This window comes from Protopterus annectens, chromosome 2.part0, assembly GCF_019279795.1.
Source record: "Protopterus annectens isolate FY-2018-M chromosome 2.part0, PAN1.0, whole genome shotgun sequence".
In the NCBI taxonomy this organism is placed as follows: domain Eukaryota; kingdom Metazoa; phylum Chordata; order Ceratodontiformes; family Protopteridae; genus Protopterus; species Protopterus annectens.
The window spans coordinates 490,157,961-490,171,223 of NC_056728.1; the positions used below are offsets into that span (position 1 = coordinate 490,157,961).

A 13,263-nucleotide genomic window follows, 5' to 3' on the forward strand; every position below is an offset into this window, starting at 1 on the left:
ACATCTCCTTCAAGTTGATATGTAGATGTTGTAGTCTGGCAGGCCACGTGTCTTGTATCCACTTTCCATTTAGATGAGCTCCCCAAGCTTTGTCTGAGGCATCTGTCGTTAGAATCTGACTCGCCTCTGGCCGGGTCATAGAGAGTCCCTTGTTTAGGTGACATTCCTGAGCCCACCACAAAAATTCCTTTTGAATGCAAGGTATTATCTGAATGACAGTGTCCATATCCTGGCAGTGCTGTGTCCATACATTTTTGAGATACCATTGTAGCTTCCTCATATGCAGTTTGGCATTGGGAAGCACCAGAATACAAGATGCCATGAACCCCAAGGCTTGAAGGACTGTCCTTGCAGTCAGCCTGGACTGATGAGACAATTGATGGAAGTAAAGGGAAAGATTCTTTTGTTTGTCCGGGGTCAAAAAGGCCATCTGGGATGCTGTATTCAGTCTCACACCCAGAAAGCACATGTCCTGAGAGGGTACTAGACTGGACTTTATTTCGTTCACAGAATACCCCAAGCATCTTAGCACTCCTATCACATATTGCAAATGATGAAGAAGTTCGTCCCTTCCTTGAGCCAGAATCAGGCAATCGTCCAAATAAGGATAGATCTGTATTCCTTTTAGCCTGAGGAAAGCTATCACTGGAGCCAGAACTTTCGTGAACACTCTGGGCGCAGTAGATAAGCCAAAGGGCAATGCAGAGAACTGATAATGAGAAGTCCCAGCTCGAAAACGCAGATACTTCCTGCAACTTAGCCTGATAGGAACATGAAGGTAAGCCTCCTTGAGATCCAGAGTCACCATCCAGTGATCTTTGCCCAGCAGAGGTAAAAGCTGTTGTAACGTCAACATTTTAAACTTGGGAATGTCCAGATAAGTGTTGAGGATAGATAAATCCAAAATTGGTCTCCACGTGTTCCCCTTCTTTGGTACTAGGAACAGGCGAGAATAAAATCCTAGGCCCACTTCTGGCAGAGGGACCGGCTGTATGGCCCCTATTTGAAGCAGCAGAGAAATTTGTTTGTGAGCCTCTATTCTTTGCTGAGGAGGAACGTCTGGCATGCCTTTGAAAGGAGGCAAGGTATGGAAATAAAACTTGTAACCTTGGTGTATGATATCCAATACCCATCTGTCTTGGGTAATTAAACTCCAATTTTCCTTGAAGAGTGCCAACCTTCCTCCCAAAGGTGCTGCCAGACGAGAAGGCTCTGGCAGCTGAAAAGGTAGGTCATTGGGCCTGTTTACGAAAGGACTGGCCCCTGCCCTCACCCGAAGACTGTGCAGGTGAACTCCCTGTTCTAGGCCTGAAAGAGCCCTGAGCTCTGCCCCTACCACGTCTAGATCTACCCCTAGACTGTGAATCATAAGAAGGGTACGTCCACCCCTTAGCCGGCCAATTCCTACTAAACTTCGGAGGCTGAACTTGCAAAAAATCTTTAACAGTCTGCATAGACTTAGCCTTGTCTTCCATTTTCTTTAAGACTGCCTCCACAGGTGAACCAAACAACACATCAGACTGTAAAGGAGCATCTAAAATCCTTGTCTTAACATGGTCAGATAAATTCTGATCCCTCAGCCAGGCGTGCCTGCGAAGAACTGACCCAGTGGCAGCCACCCTAGACGAGGCCTGTACAGCATCAAAACCACATTGTAAAGAATGCTTACCCACCTGTTCAGAAACATGTACCAAATCTTGTAATTCTTTACACTCAATACCTTCCACCAGAGCATCTACCTTAGACTTCAATTGAGAAAGTAGATAGTTTTGATATTTCAACATGTGAAACTGGCAATTCAAAGCCCTCATAGCTAAGGTGGAAGAAGTATAGACTTTCTTTCCCCATCTATCCAAAGCCCTGGCCTCTTTATCTGGAGGAGCCGGATTTTTTACAACAGAGGCCTTGACACCCTTAGGTCCCTGACTAACAGTTTCTGGGTCCGCCCTAGGACTCTTATAAAGATATTTATGAGCTTCAGGCACCCTGTAATACCTATCCGGTTTAACAGGAGCAGGAGGCAAAGAATCAGGATTAAGTGAAGCCTCTGCAAACACATCTTCCACAACATCCAGAACAGGAGGTATAGCCAAAGGCCTATGCTGGGGTAAAAGCAAAAATTCCCTAAGCCTTTTCCTGGAATCAGAGAAGTCCTGACCTTCCCACTTAAAATGTTCCTTCATGGAATGAAGAGTCTCTGAAAAAGAAAAATCCTCTGGAGGAGAAGCAGAAGGAGTAGAATCATCCACATCAGAATCAGAATAAGGAGAATACTCCTGCAAGTCTTCAGCCGAAGACTCTGAAACATCCGAAGCCTGCTCAAAACTCCCCAACTCTGGTTCCACCCTAGGCCTCTTATCAGGAGGGGGCAAAGAACCTCTAATCAAAGTAATTAAATCTTCTGCCATTTTAAGCATATGTTTCTTGGGCACAGATCCTGATGAACTAGGAGTGACACCAACAGAAGCTAAACCTGGCCTGCCTCTGGGAGAAGCCTTGGAAACAGAAGGAGAGGGCCTAACCACCCTAGGAAGGGAGGGGAGTACAGTAACTTGAGAAGCCCCTTCAGCCTGACCTGCCTCCTGAGAGGCCACATCCTGCAATATCAAAGTCTCCCCCTGGGATTCCAGAGAAGCCTCCGGCGGAACCACCGGTTCCACTGACGCCTCTAAAGAACCGGCGTCCGGTACGGACGACTCTTCTTGCCTGGGTTTAGCTGCTTTGTCTTTGCGCTTCTTCGAAGAAGCGGGCGTCGGAGCATCCGACGGCATATTATAATTGCACCGCTTCACGAAGACCAACCTGGCACAATCTAACCTTCGCTTAATAGTGCGTTTATTGAACCTAGCACAAAAGTGACACCCTACAACGTCGTGCTCAGGCCCCAAACAAGGAATACACAAAGTATGATAATCTTTATGCGGTATCTGTTTCCCACAAGAAATACAGTTATTCACTTTTTCTGACATCCGGTAAACCACTGAGGCAAGAAAAAACTAAAATATTCCCCAACGGGGTACTTAGCCAACTTTGACTCGGTCTGAAACTCCGAATTCGAAAAATTTCAGAACGCCGAACGGCACTTGCAACGCTGCTTCTGCATCGGACCATGCGGCAAAAAAGACTGAGGATATGACGTCGGTCATGCGCATTTATACCCTGACGTCCTGATATCAGTCTTAAGCGCCTTGACCGACGTCAGCCTAATACTTTGATATTCGGGCCGACCGAGGACAGCGGACTACCCAAGTGTAAGGACTGCAGCAATGTGAGATGAAGAACATCTTAAGCCTGTGAGTTAATGGCTACCCATGCATGGACAAGCTAGAGAAATCAACTAATGGGGCAACCCGCTGTTTGTGGTACACTGCAGCCACAAAAAGGAACACAACTGTTGTACCACGCTTTAGTTAATCAGCCATTTTAACTGTACTCTATTAGATACTGCTACTCCATGCCCCCCCCAAGTGCTCCCCCAATCTGCTGACCATTGAGATACACATGCTAACTAGATACAAACCCATTCATTCCCTTCTGTGAATGTTTTTCATCAGAACTCTAAGGATGACAGTCATCCACACAGACCATCATCCAAGCAAAGTTTGGGGAGTCTGATGCTCTCAATAGTAATGACTGCTATTTTTCTTACCCCTCTCCCCCTTGGGTGGTGAAATGGGCATCCACCATCAATCTAGGGGCAACCTATGTTCCTCTATTAGTACATGTGTGCTCCTTCCAAGAACCCAGGTTATCCCTGCACCAACCCCGTAATTTGAGTCAATTTCTCCTCTTCAGAACTGGTCAGGTAAGGTGCAAATGCATGAGCCTGCTGGGATCCTCTCTGTACCCCCAAGGACAGCCAAGCCCATTCTCACAGCTGCACTATCAAGTGCCTAAGCTGCTAAACAAACTCATTTCACCTAGACTACAGAAAGGGCTTTATCCCTCTGTGCCACCAACACAGCTGTGTTATTTTAGGTTTTTCCTTTTAGGTTATTTTTCTGGTTCGTTTGTTTTCAGTTGTGATTTTGTCTAAAACAAAAAAATGTTTTATGCAGAATTTCTTGACTTATTTATCCAGAATGGAAAATCCTTAATGTAGTATCAAAGGGTCCTGAAAGTGAATGGACAGTTTTCTGATACAATAAAACATTGGATATTTGAAATGCTTGGGCAAAACAGCATTTGGCTTTTATCTATCATATATGGTTGAACTGTTTGTACTAATAACATGGACATATTAACGTTGACTTGTTTTTATCAGCTTGTAATCATTTAATCTTTCACAGTTTTATGATTCGTAATGTACCTAACTGCCAACAAACTGTGCTGTTATCTTGAACATAATGCACATATTTTGCTTGAAATAAAGCTGCATTACTAAAAAAGACAGTTCATTAATTACCCAACAGTGCTGATTTTCAGTGCTTACACTGCTTAACTGAAGGAACTCACCATAGCACTAGGAACTTCCATATTACAGAGTCTTGGCTTCACTCAGGCAGTCTCCTCTCATGCAGGAACACTAAATAAACTTGGTATTCTAGCATGGTGTGATCAGCACAGAGATGGACAGTTTTATGTTGAAACCACCACCTGATTCGCTTCAATCTAGAGCTCATGACTTCTGTCCAACCTAATACTGACCTGATCTGCCAAAGGAATTTGAGGGAAATCTTTAGGTTTAAAATGACATCCCTGATGGGTTTTTTTTTTTTTTTTGAAAAATAAAGCTGGGGCGGGAGTTTTTTTTTTGTTTTTTTTTTAAATAAAGCTGGGGTAGGATCTCTGCATGAAATCAATGCAGAATGTATATATCTCATACCTATAACTAACGGCAAATCAACAACAATCTTTGAGTTATGCATCCATGAGCGATAAAGATATCTGCTTGAGTACACATTCATTTCATTATGCAGTACACCATTCATAAATTTCATGCAAGAGGGTAACATTTTTACCCAATGAAACGCTTGCTTCATCTAATTATTCAGTTGCCACTTTTGGATGACTGACAGATGGAGCAGCCTAGCCTGTTTTATAGCTTTCTCACTCAAAATATGAGGAAGGCACACGTTTTTGCAAATACATTTTTCTGATCTTATATTCTTTTTCTGCCAACATGAAATTATAGTGCAACTGCAACATGTTACTTGAAACATGGAATGCCCTTACTTATACTGGACCGAGTTTACCTGTATCAACTATAATGAGTCAATGGATGCTACTTCAGCACTACATTCTACCTCCTGTGGAGTGGATCACTGACCTAATAGGCTAGCTAAACCTTGCATGGCATTTCTAGGTATACTTGCAAACCAGACTGACCAGTTATCTCTAATAGCACAGAAACTTCCATCTTCTCTTACAGAGACTTTATGAAACTTGGAAGTGCTCTTTTTCATGACATGACTTCAGTGAAGGATCGCCTAAGGGCAGTTGATAGATAATATTACTACCATCTACGACCATCTTTGGACTTAAAAACTACAAAAGAACACCTTTTCCCCAATTAAGGAACACTGCACTTTACCCTGGTTTTCAGACCGTGATCTTGCCTAACAGCAACTCGTGCAAAATTCTGCCGTCAGGAATTTGACTGATGCCCTAAAATCCAGTGAGATTATAGATGTGTTGTGGTATTTACAATACCTATGAGATCCGCTTTTAAGATATTACCAACTTTCTAGTCAGGTCATACATAATCTGGATTCTCTTTACTTTAAATAACTTTTTTTGCTCTATATTCTGGCTCTTTAACAGAGGTCTTCAAGAGAAAGGTTGTTAATGGCTCCTAAGACATGCTTAGACACCTGTGGAAGGCATTAATTCACCTATCCTAAGCACCAAGCCTTTGGAAATACTTACCTTTCCTGACATAAGCATGCAACAAAGGTTCTGCTACAAGGTCCCATTAAACGCCATTCATTTAGGGTGATCTATTTAAATCCATAGAAAGATCTTACTAAAGTCTAACCTGTTTAACCTTGAATAGTCTGCAATGGCTGTAAAATCATTTTACCAGATTCTAATTTTAGCTGTGTTTTTGAATTTTTTTTTTTTATTTAAATAAAAATTAAGAGCATGAGGGAAGCAAAATAAATTTCTAACAAAGTTTTACTACAGATCACAGGAGAAGTGAGTAATTAAATTCAGAAAAACAAGAAATCTTGTAAACAAAAATATGTTTATGACTATAAACTATAGTAACCAAATAGAGAATGCAGTCAAGTTAGAGTTGCTATGCTGCTGATATGAAAACAACAGTCAAGAGGTTAATGGTTTTGAGTGGCAAATTTGAATGAAGATGTATTTAGAAAACCTGTGTTTTGGTGACTGTTGAAGCAAGCAACATCTGAGGCATGATCATGGATATCCCTGAAAATCAGTAACGGTCAAGAAATGGGAAGAAAAGCATACAATTTTTATACCTCAGAAACATTAAAACCAGCATGAAACATTATCTTGAGGGGACTGTTGTCAACCTCAAATGTCATTCAATGATATTTCCCAAAGTAAGATCTCCGAGGAAGGTGCCAAACAAAACTGAAAAAAAGTAATGTTCTAGTCAATGTGGACTAAGAATCTACTCACGGAAAGTATAGGACATGGCAAGAATAAAGTACTCCAAAGCCCTATGTCAGCCTGCAGACCCACACACAACTCAGTCTATTATGTAGACTAACATATGTGATAGCAATTCAGCAAAGGCTCAAGTCCAGGCTAAGCACAGCCTCCACTGAACTTGCAGTTATACAATCAGTAAGTGACAAGGCCAACAATCTAAACGCCAACCCGCTTGGGGCCTCAATATGAAAACGTTTTGCCAATGCATCAGAGGAAAACAAGGAACATTCAGATCTGGTTGCCTGCAAGACTAAAGGAACTGTAGTCTTCACCATGAAATGGAATGAGAAAGTTAGAAGGGTTAAACTTGCTAAGAAGTTTAAAGGCATACTTTATCTTTGGTTCCCTTCCTACAATATAGCTCTGTTTGGACCTGTGTCAAGGTTTCTGTTTTCGTTTGTGTGTGGGTACCTGAAGAAAGCCTGCAATAACACGAATGGAATGGGTAGAGGGTTTCTCAGCATTTGTTTTAATTTATTTACTCACATCTAATGAGAGGAGTGTGCTTTTTGAATACTCTCTTTGGTGAATGCACAAGCCATGCAGCAAAAACAGCACACAAGATTAAACACGGAAGCACCTTAAATGTGCTATCTACAATCAATGACAAAGCTGAAAGTATTCAGGGACAAATGTTCCAAATCAGAGATATTCTTACATTACTGATACTTAGCACTCAAAGTCAGTACAACACCCATTCTACTGCATGTTAAATATCTGTGTATCTGTACTTGAAAAGTTCTGTCAGTGCAATTTTTGTACTACTGTAAAACGCTTCTTGTCAAGTCATATTTCTACTTGTGGAGCTTTTCTCCCTAGATCTGCACTGAAAAGGGGCTCCCAAGCACTCAGTTCATTTATCATCAATTATTTCACTGCACACACCTCTCATCTAAGCTTGCTCTTGATGGTGATATACATCCTAATACCGGACCCCTTCTACACATTTGCAACTCTACCACCTCAGCTACACTTGGTACTTGTCTCTCTACTTAACCAAGGTCATATTCTACTGCTGATGAACTTAAATCTTAGGAGCATCTACACTAAACTACCATAGTTACATCCCTATATTGCCTCATGCAGCCCTGACATACTAATAGCCACAGCCAGGTACTAAAGACCAGGAACCCCCCCCCCCAAGGCTACAGCATAATTATCAGAAATGATAAAGAGCATAAGAAATCTGGTGCAGTGGCTATGACATACAAAAAACTTGAAAAGCCTCATTCTCCAGGGGCTCATGTATCCTTATGTTCCAGTAACAAAGCATAAGCATTACTAAACGTTACAAGGCCATGGGTGATTTCCTGTACTCTAACTGTATAGCAAAAATCTGTAACACCTTACCTCTGAACATAAAATCTACTACTAGCATAGCAAACTTTAAAAACTTACTCAAAACCCACTTGGACTTAGTCTTGTACTGACCCGGTAAGAAAATAGCTTTTACACAACCAATCAACATTATAACCTCTCAACTCTCTCTTAATCCAAGTCCTTTAATCTTTTTATTACAGTAAATGAGAACTCTCATTATGCTTATTTTAACTCTTTTAAAATGTCTAACGCACTGATTGGTATGGCTTCTCCTTGTTGCTTGAACAATTTTTGTCTATACAGGTTCATGTAACTCTGCAACCTATGTACTAAATCTGTATCCTGTATTAAGACTTGAATTACGCTACACAAGTTTTCCTTTTTTCTCTGTTCTGTGATAAGTCATGTAATCTTGTATTTGTTTTTGTGTATTATGTGGTGGTTTTCTCCCTGGGCCTCAGTTGAAAATGGCCTAGTTGTCCAATCTGACTTTCCTGATAAACAAATGTAAAATAAAATAAAAATAAATAAAAGAATTCTACTTTAGACATAGAAGTATCAGTTCTCAAAGAAACCCTGTCTCGGTGGAAAATGAGATAGGGTTGATTCACCATAAGAGCTTGCAACTCAGATACCCCTCTTGTAGAGTTCAGATTAATCAGTAAAACTGTCTTCCATGTTAAGAACCGCAAGTCAACAAGGTTAGTTGGTTCAAATGGAGCAAATGTTAACTTCTCTAAAACAAATTAAAATCCAAAGGAGGGGTCACCGGTTTTCTTGAAAGCCCCTTATGCAAAACCCCTTTCAAAAACATTTTGCATGAGAATGGATTCAAAGAGGAGGATCCATGGGCAGACGTGCTGAAATGGCAGATAAGCAAATCTTGAGAGAGGAGTAAGAAAGGCCATAGGATAGTATTTAAAACAAATGTTGTAAAATCAGAGAACAACTAGCCTTGAATAGGTGTTGGTCATGTTATTGGCACCAACTAGAAAACCTTTTCCATTTTCTAATATATGATTTTCTAGTAGCAGATTTTCTTGCCTGCATTAGCACTTACTGCACATTCTCAGTAAACAGGTGCCTAAAAGGAATTAAGATGCTATTATCTAGGGTGACAGTTGAAGTTGAATGAGTCTGGGCTGTATCAAACAAGCCTAGTCTTGTGTGAGTAGATCCATTCTGTGAGGAAGCTTGTAATAACTGCCCCTGGCCATTTCCAAAACAAGGGAGAATCACTGTTTTTTGGGCCAGAAGGGAGTCACCACAATAACCTTGTGGGATTTCTTCTGAATATTCACATTAGTGGAACGGATGGAAAAGAACACAGGAACATTACTGTCCATGGAAAAGAAAAGGAAAAGTATCTGTCTTCCAAGCCTTCTTCCACAGTGTCTTAGAGCAGAATTTTGCCAGCTAAGTGTTCACAGAGGAGGTAAATAGATCTACTTGAGGAGCTCATCACAGATAGGTCAAATCTTGGAAGACCCCCGATCTAGTTTCCATTCGTGAGGGCCTGCCTTTGCCCTGCTCAGCTTTGTCACACAATTTTGCTCCCTGACAGAATGTAGGACACCTGTAAAGTGAGATTGTGCTGCGAAGCTATATCCCAAGCTAACATGGCTGGTCTGCAACAGAGGTAAGACCTGGTTCCCACTTTCTTGTTGATGTATCACATGACTGTGGCATTGTCTGCAATAACTTGAAGAGGTCCCAGGGACCAAAGATGATTCAGAGAGTTGAGTGCCTTGATCATCTTTTTTATCTTTACGTGCTTGCATCTGTCCTTGGTGTCCCACAGACTTTGCACTTTTATCCCCCTTGAAACTGATCCCCAAAAGTCTGAGGCATCTATGCTGACTGAATGCTTTGGAACAGGGAGGGAGGAGGGAAACCAGGACTTATGGATATTTGCCATCTCCACCAAGTGATTTCTCTTCTGACAAACCCAGCACTAGGATTTGAAAAGACAAAGGAATTTGGTGATGGGACAAAGACTCTTCAGATACTACAGCATCTTTCTCATGTTGAGTCTTGAGGGGGCTATCATGAGAATCATAGATACCATGAGACCCAAAATCCTGAGATATTCCCTTGCAGTGACAGAAGTCCGAGTGGAAGATCTTAGAAAAAGATCAAGATACAGATCTATTTTCCTGTGAAAGTAAATCTCGTAACTTAGGTGTCCAGCTAATGCCTCATAAAAATAATCCTTTGAGAAGGATTGGGGAAAAAAAAAAAGGGCAAATGTTTTCTTGGAATCCCAGACTGTGTAAGAAATATGTCACCTACGTAAGAGATTCCTGACAATTGGAAAAAGGCTGTTACTACGAAATTGAACAAGGAAGAAGAGGTAACAGGTTGTGAAGTGACATAATTTTAAATTTGGGCATCATCAAAATCAGGTTTAGAAATGAAAGATTCAAAATTGGACTCCAAACATTTACTTTCTTTGGCATTAAAACATGGAATTGGTTCTAGCACTCCCTGGGACAGCTTGTTTTGAAGTGCAGTGGGAAATTAAAGGGTCTGGTCTAGTGGATCAGGAATTACCCTCTGAAAAGGAGGGATTTCCTCAAACTGTCATCTGTAACTTTGATAAATGATCTTCGCAACCCTTTTATCTGAAACCATTTGTTGCTGAAGGGAAGAAAATGGATATTCTGACTTTCTGGAAGGGAAGGTGGCAGCCAGGGTGGAAGGAGACCATCAAGATCCCTTGAATAGTCATTCTGATTTGTTGGGCTGACCTTGGTTTTGGGGGGGGGGGTCCTGAATTCTTTCTGGACCACCCCCCCAACCATTTCTTAAATGTCTTCCCTATATTAACTTGCTCCTTTTATCACTCATTTTGATAACCTCTGAAGAAAGGGACCAAAACCTAAATCTCCATCCAAAGGGAAATTTAAAATCTCATTTTTCACATCATATGGGAGGTTTTGAGAACAAGGCCAGGTAAACTTTTACAAAACAGCACCAGTGGCCAGTGCCCAGTGCCCTAGAAGAAGTATGAACCGAGTCGTACACATACTATAAACAATAGGTTGTGAACTTTGAAATGCAAGAATCTAAATTATTTAAAGCAGATTTTTTTCTTACACAAAGAAACTGCAGACAAAACATTCCTCATACTTTCAAAATTAGACTAAACTTTAACATACAAACCCGACAATTCAAAATTCTGAAATAAGAAAAAGTTGCAGAAGCATGCAATATTTCCTGACATTTACCAGTAATCTTCCCATCATTGTCAGAAAGAGTAGGATTGGATTTAACCAAATGTTTATCAGAAGTAGGATTAGCTAAATCTATAACTGCTGGGCCAGGTTTGGGATGAGTGGTTACAAACTTAAGACTGAGGAATTTTGCATATTCTATCTGCCTTTTTAGGGACAGCAGGCTGGCTGTCAGGAAAATTGCAGGTACTGACACATCCTCCCAACTTGACAGAACTAAAGGAAAATGGTAGAGGTTCTGGAAATTCCTTCTCTAACAGATCATACTACCTTCCTGGGGGACTGAGAAACCTCAGCGTCCTCCCACTGAAAACAATGGCACATTCTGAAAACAGTCTCAGCGAAAGAGAAACCACCACAGGGAGAATCAGAAACTGAGCTCCCCTCGGAGTCAGGCAACTGAGGAGAAGCTCCTGTATCTATCCCTTCACCTTCCTGTCTAGATTCAGAATACTGAATAACTTCAGGAAAAGAGGTAACCCTCTTTCTTCTACCAGAAACCCTCTCATGAGAAGGATCCATAGCCAGATTTAAACACTGAGACAGACCCAGTAAACTACTCCTGTCTAAAAATTTGAGGAGGAGTAGATGCACGTTTAATTTTCTGTTTCTTTTTGACAGGAAAAATGGGAGCAGCGGCAGCCACCCCAGGGATGGGCACAGCATTCTATCTAAACAGAGAAGGTTTCCCTATTCTCTCTCTCTCCAGGACAGACAACAGTGCCTCTCCAATACCCACTGAGGGGATGGGAATGGCCACAGAGGATATGTCTAATCCCCGTAGCTATATGTGCTATTCCAGAGGGATCCAGAAAAAAGATAAGAAGTCTAAGGAGCAAGTTACAGCCACAGCAAGCTCCCCCACCTTTGGCTGAGGCGAACTGCTTGCCTGCTGTGGTGACAAAGGCTGTTTGATTGACTTTTTATTTTTGTGTCTGGAAGAAGACTAGTAGTTTGTTCCATGGTCAAGCCAAAAATGGTGCCTATTTTCTGGTGAAAACAGGAAGCATAATAAGCGGTAAAAATGTAATGCTTTTGAAGTCTCTTTTTTCCAAAAAACACAGTAAGAAGAACTTTAAAACATTCTGACAACCTCAAAAAGTAAAATAAACACAGCTTCTCCACAGAAAAAAAATTAAGTTACTTTATAGGTTCATAGGTTGATACTAGGCTATCTGCCCTACGGCATTTGTAAGCCTAGCCAGAGTGTGTTTGGCTTTCGCCACCCTTTTAGATTAGTTGACTGTGCCTCTGTATAGTAGGTCACAGAAGATAGCCCTTTTAAGGTTAGTTTACTGTGCCTCTTGTCTAGTAGGGACACAGAAGAGATCCCAGGGGTAAACCTACGATCTCCCATCCACTCGTCAAGATTTCTCTTGAAGAGGGTCATTGAGGGGCTCTGCCTAACATGGATTGGGATTTTGTTGCAGTGAGGGGAGCCTCTGGGATATGAATCTGTCCCTCCAGCATGTCCTATTTATTTCTGTGCTGAGGTTTAAGTTCGTGGAGCATGTAGCTTTAAGGGATTTGGATTTCCTGAGGTGGAGCATGTCCATTAATTCTGGTTTAGACATGGCTTTATACGTCAGGCACAGATCGCCTCTGAGTAGGCGGTAAGCAACTGAGTAGAGCTGGAGTTTCTTTAGCCTAACTACGTAGGGCATCTGTTTGAGTCCATTGATCCTCTTGGTAAGGTACTTTTGGGGTCTTTCCAGTTGCTGCAGGTGTCTGGTAAGGTACATCCCAAATGGGGCATTGTATTCAATTATGGGCCTGATGAGTAGAGGGGCACAATGACCTCTCTTGATCTAGACGTGAACCCTTTCGTGATAAGATGGGCTATATAGAAGGTCTTTCTAACCCCTTTGGCAACGTGACTGTCAAAGGAGAGATTGCTATCTACTGGGGTCCCCAAATCCCTAATTACTTCTTCCGTACTTAATGGATTACCACCTATGTGGTAATTTGTGGGCACTTTGTTTTTCCCAAAGGGGATGACTATGCACTTTTTGGCATTTAGCTTTAGGTCATAGCTCTGGCACCAGTTATCCGTCTCTGTGAGACCCTTTTGGAGGATGCT

General features: G+C 41.5%; 1 protein-coding gene across 1 annotated transcript in view; it reads right to left on the reverse strand.

Moving 5' to 3' along the window:
* The window catches only part of AGTPBP1 (ATP/GTP binding carboxypeptidase 1), a 2,804,614-nt gene that overhangs the window by 1,335,399 nt on the left and 1,455,952 nt on the right, over positions 1–13,263 (reverse strand). The gene's annotated exons all lie outside the window — the stretch shown is intronic.